The following is a 16,394-nucleotide window of genomic DNA, read 5'->3' on the forward strand; positions in this document are numbered from 1 at the left end:
TGAGAATTAACTGAAGTATGATATTTGGAGAATACCCCTGAACAGAATCTGAGTAAATAAAAAGCCTCACATACCAGAAACATAAATCAATTTATGAAGCTGGAAATTCACAGGAGATAGAAATTCTTGGAAGTATGGGCTGATTTTTTCCAACTAGCCATATCAGCGCAGCCAGTATGTTTCCAATGTGTGGGAAATGAAAATTAAGTACTGATTACTTCCACCCAGTCCCTGATGGAAACAGACCAGTTAACATATGATATTTTGGTGGTCGGACAAATTATTTTCTGTAAGTAATTGAGCAAAGGACTCAATTAGGTGGAAGGTTGTCTGCCAGTGATAACCTTTAGGACGCCTCTCATGGGTTGGGTAGAAGTACCATCCAGTGTTGCTTTTGGGCAGAGACAAAAATGTATTGTGTTGGGTATGCTGCTTCTGTTAAAAATCTTTAAATTTGCATCAGGTCATGATTTGCATTGTTTCTCACATCAATGAAAGTTAATTATAAATAATTATATTTTTAAAGAAACATGGTTTTATAAATTGACTCTATCAATATCAGCATTAATCCTGTCTCAGTATCCATTAAGATTATTAACTTGATGGAAGTGTCTCATACTTTAGGCAGTACAGCCTGAAGAAGGCACTATAAGCTAATTTGCGGTGATGAAAAGAAATAACATGGGTAAAAAGAATAAAATGCTTTTTAATATTGCAAAGAATTTCAAGGCATTTAATGATTTTAAATTAGATTTACAGTGCCCTCCATAATGCTTGTAACGAAATATATTGTTTTCCTTTATTTGCCTCTATGCTCCACAGTTTTAAATTTACCATCAAACAATTCACATGTAATTAAAGTGGGTATTCCAGATTTTATTCAAGGTTATTTGCATACATTTTGATTTGACCATGAAGAAATTACAGCACTTTTTAGACATAGTCCCCCCGTTTCAGGGTACACTGATCTTCACAGGTTCACAGCTGTTTGTGAGTACTCAGGTATGTTTAATTGCTTCGTCGATGCAGGTATAAGAGAGATAGGCTTGTTTCTAAGCTTTTGATCATCTTTGGAGTCTGTAGTTGCCATTTATCAACATGAGAACCAGAGTGTTGCCAATTAAAGTCAAAGAAGCTATTATGAGGCTGAAAAACAAGAATAAAATATTAAGAAACATCACCCAAACTTTAGGGATTACCAAAATTAACTGTTTGGAACATCATTAAAAAGAAAGAGTGAACTGGTGAGCTCAGTAATCGCAAATGAATTGTAGGCCAAGGAAGACTCCACTGCTGATAACAGAAGAATTCAAGTTAAGTTTATTGTACAAGTACAACCTGACGAACAGCACTCTCCGGTTCTCGATGCAAAAACATACAGACATAGAGCCAGACATAACACTCATGCAGACAAATAATACATATGCAGGCCAAGTATTATATCTATAAAAATAAATAAATATTTTGTTTTGTACAAATTAGAGTCTCGGGTGGTCAGTGTGAGCAGTTCCTTTGGTCGTTCAGCATTCTCACAGCCCGTGAGAAGAAGCTGTACCTCAGCCTGGTGATGCTGGCTCTAATACTCCTGTATCTCTTCCCTGATGGTAGCAGCTGAAAGATTCTGTGTGCAGAATGGAAAGGGTCATCAATTATTTTGTGTGCCCTCTTCTGACAACAATCCCGGTAGATCACGTTGATGGGTTGGGGGGGGGGGGGGGTTGCGGGTGGAGGGAGACTCCAATGAACCTTTCTGCCACTCTAGTAAATCAAGTAAATGACAAAATTCTGTAAACACTGCAGTTGAAGTAAACCTAAAGGCCACTGTTTGACTTGCTGAGCTTCTCTTGCATTGTGTTTAAAAAATTTTTTTTGCCACTCTTATGGTCCTGTGGATTGAACTCCAATCCATTTCTCTGCAGCAACTGTACCACACTGAGATGCAACCGGCCAGGATATTCTTGATAAAGCTCCTTTAGAAGGTTAACATAATGATGGCTGGTAGCCTTGCCCACTTCAATCTTCTCAGGAAATACAGTCACAGTTGCACCTTCCTGATAAATGAGGAGATGTTGAGTGTCCACGATAAGTGAACTCAAAGGAACTTGGTGCTCTCCACACTCTCTACTACAGAGTCGTTGATATGTAGTGGAGGGTGGTTGTTCCTGGTCCTCCTGAAGTCCATGATCATCTCCTTCATCTTGTCCACGTTGAGACTCAGGTTGTTACTCTCAATTGAGTTCTCAATTGAAATGGATCCAGCATCCCTGGGAGGTGAGTCTTGATGCATTCCATCACCAGACGCTTGAAGCATTTCATAATGGTGGAGGTCAGTGCCACAGGGCGGTCTTCAGTGAGGCCTGTTATTGTCGCCCTCTTGGGTACTGGGATGATGGTGGCTGTCTTAAACCCTGTGGGAATGATGGATTGCTGCAGTGAGGTGTTAAAGATGTCCATGAAGACCTCCGTCAATTGGTCTGCGCAGTCCTTCATTACCTGACCAGGTATATTGTCTGGTCCCACTGCCCTGTGTCGGTTAACCTGGAAACAGTTTTCCTCACCTTGGTCATGGCTATGCGGTTGTGGGGTGGGGTGCATTCATCAGAGGGACATGGAGCTCCCTTTGGCATCATCCTGTTTTTCTCATCAAACCATGCATATAAAGTGTTAAGTCTGTCCACAAGGGAGGCGGCATTATCCGTAATTTGCATGGTTGTCTTATGATCCATAATAGTCTTGATCCCTTGCCACATGTGCATCACACAGCTGTCTGTGAATCTTCTGTGTGTACCCTCGATTTGCCCTAGCTGATCCTATCCCCTGTCCTGAAGGCAGCATCATGAGCTCGGAGAAGGTCCTGGAACTTTGCATCCAACAATAGTTTCTGGTTAGCCCTGGTCGTGAAGCATCCTCAATGCACTTGCTGATGTAGCCAGTCACTGAACTTGTTAACATGACTGTTGTAGGTGGCCACCTCCCTGATACAGCTCCAGTTCTCATGAATTCTCATCATAATGAAGAAAAATCCCCAAACGCCAGATCAGAAACACTCTTCAGGAGGCAGGTGTGGATGACTACTGTCTGCAGAAGACTTAGCGAACAGAAATACAGAGGCTACAATGCAAGATACAAAACACTAGCTAGTTACAGAAACAGGATGGCCAGATTACATTGTGCCAAGAAGTATTTAAAAGAGCCTGCAGCTCGGTTAACCATCCCTTTATGATGTTATTCTGCTAGAGAAGGTGCAGAAAAGATTCACATGGATGTTGCCTGGACTGGAGGGCATGAATTATGAGGAGAGATTGCAGAGGCTGGGTCTATTGTCCTTGGAGCAATGGAGGTTGAAGGGTGATCTTACAGAGGTACATAGAAATGGGCAGATAATCACAAGGTAGGGAAATCTAAAACTGAAAGGGTGCAAGTTTAAGATGAGTGGGAAAGATTTTCACACCCTTGGGTGGATATGTGGAATGAGCTGGTAGGGGGCGTAGGAAAGCTGCGTACAATAACAACATTCAAATGGCATCTGGGCCAGAACATGGAAGGACCAAGTTTATAGACATATAGAGTTAGTGAAGATAATGAAGTTGACATGGACCAAAGGAGGAAATATGAATTCTCTGATCTTGTCTTCCCATGATGTTCCAATAAAGTTCAATACAATCGCTAGAAGAGCACTACATATTTCATGTGGGCCACATTATGGTTTGCAGACCTTGTCAATTACCATCATCCCTTGTATTGTTTAACCACTCCTGTATTCTCTTATGACTTTAATTCTACTCTTGTGGCTAGAGTTAGCCAATTGAGCCTCATCCAGTTTTCATGAAAGATCCTGGAATGGAAATGCAGTTCCTCTTCACAAATGCTGCTGAACATTTCCAGTAATGTTTTGGGTGAAACACAAAAGTCTGCAGTTGTGATTGTAGGAAAAACACAGAAATACTGGAAGAACAGCAGGTCATGCAACGTCGATAGGAGGTAAACCAACATATCAGGACTGAGCCTTTCCCCAAGCTTTTGAAGAGTTCCTTCAGCATTTTTGGGTCTCCAGTTCTTTAAAAAAATTCCCATTATCCAAAATTCAAGCAACTGGCAAAAAAAAAGGACGCTGGTTGTATGTCTGGCACTGACATAGCTGTGACGCTATTCAGCATCTCTCTGACAACCTCTTTCTGTCAAGACGAGGATATCAGTTGGAATGAGTTTTATTGAGTTCCAACCCTCCCTCATATGCATGTCATCATCAATACTGCCAATGTAAAACTCCACATCATTATTTACCCCCAGCATTTCCTCAGGTTTTGCTTTTGCTTCAAGTTGTTTTATGACACCATACTCAACAACTTAATGCAGTTCTTGAAATTAGTCATAGATTCACCTGCATGAAATAATTGCTCTCATCTCAATTCTAAATTGCCTCTTATTCTGGGACTATGGTTCTAGACTCCTGGGCCAAGGGAAGCATCCTCCCTGAAACCAGCCTGTAGAGATAGGGTGTTAGAAATTTCAATGAGATCACGTCTCATTCTTTTAACCTTGCACAAATACATGCCAAGTCAACTCATCTTTTTTGGGTTCATCGAACCAGTCTGATGAATGTTCATTTCAATTTCTCTATCACAGGCGTATCCTTCCTTAAATATTAACCCCAAGCTTATGCACACAGCATGCGGGATGTGATCTCTTTACAACCTCACCCATTTTTCAAAAAGGCCTCAGGCCTGAAACGTCAGTAATATTTTACCTCTGATCATTATAATATTTTTCTTATTTTTTTCTCATTTACCAAACTCCTAAAATTGACAAAACAGGAAACCATTACTTCTTCTTCAGCAAGCTTTTTCTAAGTGTCCCTTAAGAGTCACAGTGCCCTCGATATTTTTTCTGACCACAAGTCTTTCTATCCAGTCATTAGTCCTTTCCTTAGGATGGAGTAGCTCTTGCTGACTTCCCACATTTTTCTAACTACAGACCAATAAGAAACTTGAAAGCCTGCAAAGGCACACATCATTCTACAATCTAGGTAATGCAAAGTACTGTTGAGGTTCCAGGGCTAAATTATAAAATGTACCTTTTATTACTTTGGATCTCCTGGTGCAGTTTACAAACTACTGAGTACCGTGGAAGGATGTGGTGCATGTTTGCAGGGGTAATCCCCCTGATCTCAGCTGTGCTATCAGTTGACAGGATGTGGAAAATAGCAGGGAATGAGCCCGTTTATCCCAAGACTGGTGCAGAACTCGCACTAGCAAAGAGTTAAGAGCAAATTTCTTGCTTGTCTGTTTGGCTGGGATTCATGAGAACAATTTATAACTGGAGGGTTGAATAAAGGAAGAACTTTTTTGTAAAAATAGATTTTTTTAGAAATTTAACAAAATATAAAACACTCTGCCAATTATAACATTGGCTACATGGAAAGCTTTCTGTGGTTAGGAGTATACTTCAATTATTTATTTTTACAGAACCCGATTATAAGTTAAGGAAATCATAATTGTAACCCAAGGAGCAACAACTTCGCTCTGAAGAGATGTTCATTTACCATCTACCCTGCACCTAGCATCTGAATTCACCGAAGCATTTAAAAAGAATGAAGCTTCATTTTGGTGAGGACATGGTTGGAAAGAGGTGAAAATTATCTGAATACATTCTGCATCTAAACAGTTCCCAATTGAACTCATCAGAATGTTTGTCATTCTTAATATTTCCTGTTTCTTTTTCAAAAATCTAATGAAAGAAAACATTACTTGAGGAAATATTTATGCACGACTCTATAATTTCAAATCCAATGCGGTCTGTACGTTCTTCCAGTGTCTGCATGGGCTTTCCCTGGGTCCTCCGATTTCCTCCCACCTTCCAGAATATATGAGGTTGTCGGCTAATTTGGATGTAATTGGGTGACATTAAATTTAAATTTAAACATACAGCACAGTTACAGGCCATTTCAGCCCATGAGTCCATGCCGCCCAATTTACACCCAATTAACCTACTGGACCAACTGGGAGGGTAGGCCAAAAAATGGCAGATGGAGTTTAATGCAGGTAAGTGTGAGATGTTGCATTTTGAAAGGGAAAACCAAGGTAGGAGATATACAGGGCACTCTGAAGTGTGGAAGAGCAAAGAGATCTGGGAATACAGATACATTGTTCCCTGAAGGTGGTGTTGCAGGTGGACGAGATTACAAAAAAAGCTTTTTACTATCTTAGCCTTTATAAATCAAAATATTGAGTTTAGAAGTTGGGATGTCAGGTTGAAGTTGTTCAAGACATTGGTGAGGCCAAATTTGGAATATTGTGTGCAGTTCTGGTCACTTAACTGCAGGAAGGATATCAATAAAATTGAAAGGGTGTAGAGAAGATTTACTAGGATGTTGCTGGGTCTTCAGGAGTTGAGTTACAGGGAAAAATTTAACAGGTTGTGACTTTATTCCTTGGTGCGAAGAAGAATGAAGGGAGATTTGATAGAAGTTTACAAGATTATTAGGTGTAGACAGAGTGGATGCAAGTAGGCTTTTCCACTTAGATTGGGGGAGATAAATACTGGAGGTCATAGTTTTAAGCTGAAAGGATGGAGGTTTGGGGGAACCTCACTCAGAAAAATGTGAGTGTGGAATGAGCTGCCATCTGATGTGGTGAATATGAGCTCGATCTTAAGTCTAAAGAATAAATTGGATTAGAGAGGTCTGGAGGGTTATGGAATGGGACCAGGTCAATGGGACTAATGGAATAATGGTCAGCACTGACTTGAATGGCCAAATGGGCTATTTTCTGTGCTGTAGCACTCTATGGTTTTATGGTTCTACCCCTGCTATGTTTCAAGCAGTGGAAGGAAACTGGAGCCCCCGGGAAAACCCACACAGACATGGGGAGAACGTACAAACTCCTTAAAGACAGCTTTGGATCTGAGCCCTGGTCCCGATCACTGGCACTGTATTGTGCTAACTGCTACATCAACCATGCCACCCTATTTAATGATTTGAATCAGCTTCCACCAAACTGTAAATTAAATTTAAATCATCTAGGCTTTAATTACCAAAATGCTTGGTTAAAATGGATATAGAATAATTCACAAAATCATAAACCAAGTTTAATTAATATGTTTATGGGTTTGAAATTAATCAATACATAGAAAGCAGAAGGAGCATCCAAATTATCTTTTTAAGTGGCTTTTTCAGCTTAATCGAGTTCTTAGAAACCTCATTGACCACGAGTGGTTTTGCAGCCTCAACACTATGCCTAATTAGTGGAAATCTCCCCTTCATCCAAGCCCAGCAATACAGCTCTTACCATAAACCACAGTAAGAGGCAGATTCCAATCCAATGCAAGGTTCTCCAGAAATAAGAAGTCACTAATTCCTGAGTCTGTGCTGCTACAGTGATTGCAGAATGTTGCTAAAAGCTCTTATAAGAGACCAGGAATCTCCCAAAGTTATGGGGGCAGATATTCCACAAGAGGTTACGCAGATCTTGTGGAAGGCAAACCTGTAAATGGGCACAGCCTTCAGCGTCAGAAGATTGGCAACTACAGGACCTTCTGGTGTATCGGTGGATTCTTCATGGAACCCAGAGAGCAGAGTAATTTCCCAAAGATTCCTCGGGTATAAAACTGAGCAATCTGCTCACTGAACTGGAAAAGGGGTAATAGCTACTGCAGTAGGGTAGACAGACTGAAGTCAATCACCTGCTGCGTAAAAATATGTAAAGGTTATTATTCAATTTAATAGTTCATTTTAATTTTTTAAATTTTAGACCTACAGCACAGTAACAGACCCTTCCAGTTCATGAGCCAGTGCTACCTAAATACCCCAATTGAATGGTGAGAAGAAACTGAAGCTCCGGAGGAAACCCATGCAGATACGGCATGAACACACAAACTCCTGAGAGAAAGTGTCGGATGGGTCACTGGCACTGGAATAGTGTTGCTCTAACCATTACGCTAACTGTGCCACCTTTCATTTAAGTTTGTTTAATTGTCTGTATTTTAAAAATGCGTTGGTGATCACTCAAACATGTTAGGCACCAATTTGAAGCAAGATCAACATCTGACACATTTCTCACTGCAGTGCAGCTCCTCACCTCTAACAAACTCAAAGGCTTAGATTCATACTTTTTTTTAACTATATTAAAGAATGCCATGCATTCCGTCGGTCCAGTTGGCTCCCAGCAGTGCAATCCCATTAGTCCTACTTCCCCTCTCCTTATTTTCCTTGGATATCTACAATATGCTCTCTCATGTGCCCAATAGTTCCCCCTTTATTCTTTTTTCCACTTCCTGCACAACAGTTGACTGACCCACCTTCTGGTATGGAAGGTAGGGGAATTTGACGCCCCTTGGGTCATACAGAGAAATTAGAAGCTTTGCACAGGCAGGAGGTGAGGTCAGGATTGAACAAGTCCCTGGAGGCAGGCGTGCTTATGTTGCGCCATTCTGCACTTACTGCGCTGCAAACCTACCTGACAAATGGGTAACTGTTGAACAATGCCAGCACCACCCCAGAACTTTTAGTATTTGAGCTGCAGACAAGCATTATCTCAGGCTTAGCTCCCAGTCATCACTGACTTCTTCAGAGAAGCACAATGGAATGAGTCCTGCACATCACCTGGGGGAAAATAAAAGCTCTTAAAAGTCCTCTCCCACACTGCTCCCACTGTGTAACACCACCACTCAAGCTTATGGCAAGAAGCAGAAATTGGTTGAACACCTCAGGAAGGCACTGATGACTAAATTCAGTCTTAGTTGATGACTGACTTCAGTGCACCAACATACTCCCTCTCTGCTTGGGAAAAAGGAAACCAAAACCTGTCTGAATATTCAGAATCTGTCCTCTTGTGTGCTTCCGATTCATGTGCTACACTCATCAGGCACCCCAAGGCAATGGACATGACTCAACAATGCTCTCTCTGCAAAATCCTTCACATCCACTGGGAAGACAAGTGAAACAATGTCATCTATACATAGTACAATGTTCATGAAACCTCCTCCCTTTAACATTTGACATATGCCCTCTAGTTTTACATACCTCTCCCATGGTTAAGTCCTCTCCCAGTCCAGCTTCCCCACATTGAGACCATAATTTAAACAGTACATTGTTTGCATACTAGATATCAGGTTTCTGAAATATTAGCTCTATTCCGAGTTTTGCTAAGATGAGACGTTACTCATGGACAGAGGAAATAATTCACAGATGTTCTTAAAGCTTCATTAAAATTCCCACCAAATCCTGGGAATCCTCAGCCCATTGAGAAGGTAGACTTTAGAATATAATGAAAATGTAAGTTTTAAAATGTTGACTGGAACAGAAAGAGGCAGGCAGCATTTTTGGGCTGCATTCCTTTCTTGTTATCAATTTGAGAGATGATAAGAAACTTCTTATCTGGTAGGATGTTGTGAGATTAACTAACGAATCCTGAGAGAATTTTAAGGAATAATGGAGAAGTCTATCTGAATGTTCCAGAAAATTAGAGAATAGAAACTATAAACTATAATTCATAAGCCATGAGGCAGTCTCCTTTATACCAAGTTTACTGCTCAGACAGTGATTTTTGCTGTAACAGAGTTCTCACACTTTGCAAAGTGATTAAAATGTGTTTTTGCAGCTGTATTCATGTTTGTTTTCAAGCAATCTTGGGTCCACTTTAACACCACGACTGGAGAAGAAGGATTAACAAACTCAAGTCGTTAAGATCAAGTCAGGAGCGCAGGGAAATCTAATGTAAATGCACCAACTCTGAAGTTACCCTCTTGTCCATCTCCTGCCCACCTGTAAGAGGGTCTTCAGGTCCCACATTGACCTGAGCAGCAATCTTACACCCCACATCACTGGAGTGAAAACAAGTAATCCTCAATATAGACTATGAAGAAGAGTTTTTAAAATCCTAACTTGCCAAAAAGTTTGTAATAATTTTAACATTTGCTACTTGTTTTTTAACAGGCTGAGTATTTTTTTTCCCATGGTTGGGGTATCTAACACTAGAGGGCATTTGTCAAATGTGAGAGGGAGAAGTTTTCATAAACATTGTCCAATATACATATGCCCCAAACTTCCTTCTTACTGCAGCCAAGCAGGTACTCCATAAAAAAATACAATTGCCTGCTTTAACTTAAAAATACATAATAAATACAAAACATAGGTACTAGCAATTAATAAATATTCACAATTAGTGCAAGAGAAAAAGGAAGTGCCATTACAATAGTGCAGAGAATCCTTTCATGATGTCAGATTTGTGTAATAAGGGGAGGTTCAAGAGATTGATGGCTCTTGGAAAGAAATTGTTCTTTAACCTAGAGATGCTGGCCTTTAGGTCTCTATACCTTCTGTCTGAAAGTAGCAGTGAGAAGTGATTGTGACCAGGGTGAAGGGGGTCTTTTGGTCCCTTCATCCAAATTATTGGTAGAAATTGTAAAAATGTGAGACCTTAGAGCTGAATCATATGGCACCCTGGTGTCCTGATGACCAGAAGCAAACAGTTTCCTAACCTTAGTTTCCTGTTGGCCAGCTAACTTGAATAAGGGCTCAGGGCTGAAAAGGTTGATTATATATCTTCACCTCCTATGGATGGTGCAAAACCTGCAGAGATCCTCCAGCATTTCTGCGTTTTTACTACAATCACAGTGGCTGCAGACATTTGGTGCATCAGCTCTATCAACACCACGAGGTTTAATTTCCGCAATAACCTTTGATGTGTTCCACGTATCTGAGCATGGAACTTTAAAATATTGGAGATGCAATCATCAGTTTGAAAGATGGCAGGAAAGAAATCACCAATCTCATCTTTGGGTCTAAAATGTTGATCGATAATCTTTAGACTTTTGGTCTTCAGTGAAACGTACAACATTCTGTTGCCAAAAAAAAAGCACTAGTTTGCATACTTGGTGACTGTCTTGTATTTGCGTTACTTCGTGAAGCCAAGATGTCAAGAATTCCAGCATTCATCGAGCAAAGGAAACTGCACTGGCTCAGGCTTGTGCACAGGATGGACGATGGCTGCATTCCGATAGAACATGGCCTGAACCAAACAGCCAAGCAGCCAAAGCTCCATTTTAAATATGTTAGGGGAAAGGGAAAAGAGGGGAAATGACACAACAAATAGCAACATAACCTAAGATTAGGGATGAACCACCATTATTTTCAATGGTTTTAAACTCTCCGTCAATGTTGCTTGCACTGCAAGGCCACAGACTATCAGCAGTCTACATTGTAAGAAAAATATACCTTCAGTTATGATACTTGAAACAGTTGGTGTGGTTCCAGAAGCTGCTCAATAATCATCAGCGGACATTCAATATGTATCATGTGTTACGAACTAATTGACCCCTGTTAGCACTAACACAGCAAATAGCAATGGAAGATTCACCAGAGTGTGGTAAATTTAAAATAATCATTTTTATTGAACTATTAACCACATAACAGTTCTCACTTAACTTTAAACTTACTTAACTCTAAGCTTTAACCCCACTATGCGTGAACGTAATGTATGTGTGTCTTAAAGTCCAAACTATTTCAGTTTAAACTTGAGTCTGAAAATTTAGTTTTAAGGCCCAGTTATTTAAAGTCTTGTTGAGCTTGAAGGTCTATTAAAATGTCATTCAGAAATTATTACAAAGCATCAAGTTCTTTTAAATTGTTGCTTAAAGCAGTAATGAAGTGTTTGTTAACACCAATTCAGTCCTGAAGACTGTTCGAACTCACAAACCTTGTTGAGCTGATTTCCCGGGAAGAGATTTCTTCTTAAACTTTCACAATGGTGATCCTCAACTCCCTCTTAGCTTCTAAAGAGTTCTGGAGTTTCTTTCCTCGATGAGCCTGCATCCTTTATTTCTTAAAAGAGCTACCAAGAAGTGGTCTCCCTTTCCAAATCCACTTATTTCTATAGTTGCTTTTTGTTAGGCATCATATAACAGTATCTATTCTGGTTACTGTAATTCAACCCATTGTCCTCATCATGGTCGAACACCGCTGTGTCTCACAGGGACTCTCCGTCTCCTATTCCAGCTACTGTAATTCAACCCCTTCCTTCACAAGGGTCTAACACTGGTGTTCCAGCTACTATTTTACAGACCAGTATCTCCCTCTCTTTCTAGAAATTACTGCTTTACTCCTGTGTGCGCCACAGGGTCTTGATTTCTCATCTCCTGCAGTCTTCTGATTCAAAATGTCTGAATTTGACAATATAGTTCTCCAAGTCATGTGACATTTGCATCATTAACGAGATCAGTTCCAATTCTTTGCAATGGTGTGACCATTTTCTGGAATCTTTAATAGCTGTTAGCCACAGTTTCTTGTGATCTTCATACTTCTGGCTTGTAGACATCACAACTCCAAAAGATGACATCACTTTTGAATGTATTGTAAGGGAGTGTGTGTAACCCTGTACCAAACCCACTACATTACTAAAGACATATTTATAAGAAATATAACTTAACCTTAATCATAGTATTAATATTAGCACAGATCCATTACACATGTGATATCGACTCACCAAAGCTTAAAATCTATATCCATCATCTTAAACAGTTAGAAGGATGTCTGCTAACCAAAATTTTAAGTCACCAGTCACTTCTAAATTTTTTAGTCATAGTCATCGAGTCATCTAGCATACAAACAGGCCCTTCGGCTCATCCTGCCCATTCAGATCATCAACTACCTACCTGTACTAATCCCATTTACCAACACGTTCTTTTAAAAACATCATCAGATTTAATCAGCAAAAATAATATGTCAACATCAAAATATAATTTAACTGACAGGAACGAGAATTTGAACATTTTAAAGGCAACTGCAAGTTCGCAACAAATGAGACGCTTGGTTACCATAGCAGTTAGTGCAAGGCTATTACAGTGCCAGCAGCCTCACCATCATGGGGGGCTAATGCAGGCCATCCCCCTCCAAATGAGTTATAGTGCCCACCCACCCACCTGCAGCACCAGCATCACTAGTGTCACATGGTTTCATCTCCATGCACTATAAGCTTCAAAAGATGGAATAGGTGCCGTACTACTTCAGCCTGTAGGAGAAAATTGGAGGACAGTTGCAAATGCAACAAGGACAATGACAGCATCTTAATTTCCATATACACGGATTGAGAAAGAGTGTCTTGGTCTGGTCTATGGACTCGAGAAATTCCACAGTTATGTAGATGGTCTACCAACATTTGTGGCAGAGACAAATCACAAGCCATTAATAGCCGTAAAAAAAAACTCAGTGAGATGTTGCCGAAAGTCCAAAGACTGATGATGAAGCTGTAACATTATGATTTTGAATTGGTTTTACACACTAGGGAAATTTATTCTGTTGGCTGATGTGTTGTCCGGGGCAACGACACAGAATGAAGCATCAAGTGAGATTTCCACAGAGACAGAATTGAATCTCCATGTGAACCTGATCACTGAATCCCTTCTCATATCTGACATGAAATCCAAGCAGATCACAGCTGAAGCAGAAAAGGACACAGTTCTACAGAAGATCATCAAGAATCTGAATGAAGGATGGCCTAGAGGTGAATGTCAGCCATATTACAACATCAGAGCTGAGCTGAGTGTTGTCATTGGGCTTCTATTCAGACAGAGCAGAATGATCATTCCTCAATCACTGCAACAAGAGATGCTGATAGCTCAGCTCACTGAATGGTGTAAGGACATCAGCCTTGCGCACAGTGTTGGCAAAACCAAGGAGACAATAATGGTCTTCAGGAGGAAGTCAGGGGAACACAACCCAGTCCTCATTGAGGGCTCAGTAGTGGAGAGGGTCAAGAACTTCAAATTTCTGTGTGTCAACATCCCCGAGGATCTGACCAGAAGCCTCCAACTTGATGCAATTGCAAAGAAGGCTCACCAGCAGCTATAGTTTCTGAGGTGTATGATGAGAAGATTCGATATGTCACCAAAGACTCTCGTAAACTTCAATAGGTGTACTGGCTGGCTGGTTGCATCATTACCTGGTATGAAGGTGCCAACTCTCAGGACAAAAATAAACTCAGAAGGTTTTTAACTTCGCCTGCGACATCACAGGTACCAGACTTCACTCCATTGAAGACACCCACATGAGGCAGTGTCTTATAAAAGCAGCTTCTATCCTCAAAGACCCCCACAACCCAGACCATGCCCTCTTCACTCTGCTACCATCAAGAAAAAGGTACAGGAGCCTAAAGACGAGCGGCACATGAACAACCTCTTCCCCACTGCCATCAGATTCTTGCATAATCAATGAACCAAAGACACTGCCTTACTTTTTGTGCACTATTATTTTAATTATTTTATAGTAATGTTGTCTGAAACTTTGTGCAAAGCAGCCAAAGGAACCCATGATCAAAACTGACTTATCAGCAGAACCATGGTAGAAACTTGGGACCTGGATGGAAAGAAATACTTGCTGGTTATTGACTATCTATTGAACTATCCTGAGATTGTGCTGCTTCCTAACTGAGTGAAACACGATAGGCAACAGGCACTGTGATTGTAGTAAACACAACAAAATGCAGCAGGAACTCGGCTGTCTTTTCATCATCTATAGGAGACTAATATATAACCATCGTTTCACGTCTGAGTCCTTCTTCAAGGAAATATCAGAAAAGACACAAGCACGATATATTATGCTTAACACAAGAAGCAGGATGTATCTGCTTCTGCCTTATCTGATATTTCCTTGAAGAAGGACTCAGGCCTGAAACATCAACAAAATATCTTTGTCTCCTTTAGATGCTGAAAAGACCAGCTGAGTTCCTCCAGCATTTTGGTGTATTTATTGCTTCCTATCTGCTTGTATGATCAAATATATGAAATTGATCTTTGCAGGACATGGAATTCTTCAAATTGTCTGCAGTGACAATAGGCCATGCTACAGTTGTAGAGAGTTCCAGAACTTTGCAGAAGAGTATGATTTTTGACATGTGTTTTGAAGTCCTCTGCATCCCCAGTCAAACGGTAAAGCAGAGAAAGGAGTTCACATAGTTAAACAGCTGCTCAAGAAAGCACTAGACAGTGGATGAGCTAGCAAGCTTCACCATTTGGACACGGCATGTCACCCGCTGAGCTTCTGATAAGACGTAGACTGCACACCACCCTTCCTTACAGAAATGTCAAACAGAAACAAAGTGTCTGCCAAGGAGTCAAAAAGAAAGCTATGACAAGTCAGCAAGATGCTTAGGGCCACTGAAACAACATGACACAGTGAGACTCAAGATTCCAACACTTGGGTCAAGAAGGCCACTATTCTGGAGGAAGTAAATTCAAGATCCTACACTGTCAGAACAGAGGATAGCCAAATACTGAGGAGGAATCAAAAGAGCCTGCTGAAACGCACATGAAATTGCAAGAACAGAAGAAGATACAGCCTGTACAGCAACAGAGGAAACACCATTATTGCTAGACAGTAGTGCACCAGCAAAGCTGTCACATCTGTGTTGCGAAGATCCACACATGTTATCAAAGCACCTGACAGGCTGAATCTCTAAAAGAAAAAGAACTGCACACTTAAAAAGGTTTGTGCTGCTGATATTTGTGTTTATGTTGGTGTTTAACTTTAAATTGAAATGAATACTGCATTAATGTGTAATGTTGCTAGATTGAATATCTTAAGGAAAGAGGATGTGGTGATAGAGTGCAAGTGACATTCCTGGCCACTAGGCAGAGTCAGAGATGAATGATGTACCTCGGCTTAGTTACAAAAAAATGGCTGCACCACAAGGTCATGAGTTGTCACTAAAATATTGTTAATATAAAAGAACCCAAGTTTCTTCATTACTTAAAATAAACATCACACATTCTTTAAGTGTAAGTCAGCTGGATCAGCAACTTAATAAGGAATAATATTAAAAATGTTTAAGGAAACAGAATGAAAGAACTACGAGAAATAATATAGGGAGGCATATAAGTAAAATGTGCTTTGACCTCTAAAACCTGTGGAAGAATCAAGCAGATGAGTGGTTTGAATATCTTTAATTTCTAAAACTAATCCATATATCTAAAGATGATGAATTTGTAAAGTTTTGATAAAATTCCTGGTGACTATGATCTTACAACACAAAATTATAAATTATATTAGAAGTGTTAGAGATAAACATTAACACAAATCATTTTCAATTTAAAACTGTGGACGTGAATATTAAATTTTATTTTGATAGATCGGTAGATTTTCAGAGTATATTGCTGAGTCCTGTTCATTCAGTTATCTGTGCTGGGTGAAATGATCCGATGGGAAAAATTGATCATGGTCCATCTTAATCTATAAAGAGAGGGTGAATTGTCCTCACATGTCAAGACCATCACAAAAAAAAGAGGCTTTTTCCATAAGAGCATCCAGATTTCATGGATTTATCTGGCACAAGGATGAATGCACATTCTAAAGAATTGGAAAAGCAAAAAAAAAAAAAAAAAATCTCAAATCAGAAGCTAAACAG

At 40.1% G+C, this 16,394-nt stretch overlaps 1 long non-coding RNA gene across 1 annotated transcript; it reads right to left on the reverse strand.

Annotated features, from left to right (window-relative positions):
- Positions 1-850: 850 nt before the first annotated feature.
- Positions 851-11,865, reverse strand: LOC138762850 (uncharacterized). The gene is made up of 2 exons (XR_011357203.1): positions 11,694-11,865; positions 851-1,146 (listed from the first exon to the last, which is right to left on the reverse strand). It is a non-coding gene; the product is annotated as an uncharacterized lncRNA (long non-coding RNA).
- Positions 11,866-16,394: the final 4,529 nt, after the last annotated feature.

This window comes from Narcine bancroftii, chromosome 5, assembly GCF_036971445.1.
Source record: "Narcine bancroftii isolate sNarBan1 chromosome 5, sNarBan1.hap1, whole genome shotgun sequence".
In the NCBI taxonomy this organism is placed as follows: Eukaryota; Metazoa; Chordata; class Chondrichthyes; order Torpediniformes; family Narcinidae; genus Narcine; species Narcine bancroftii.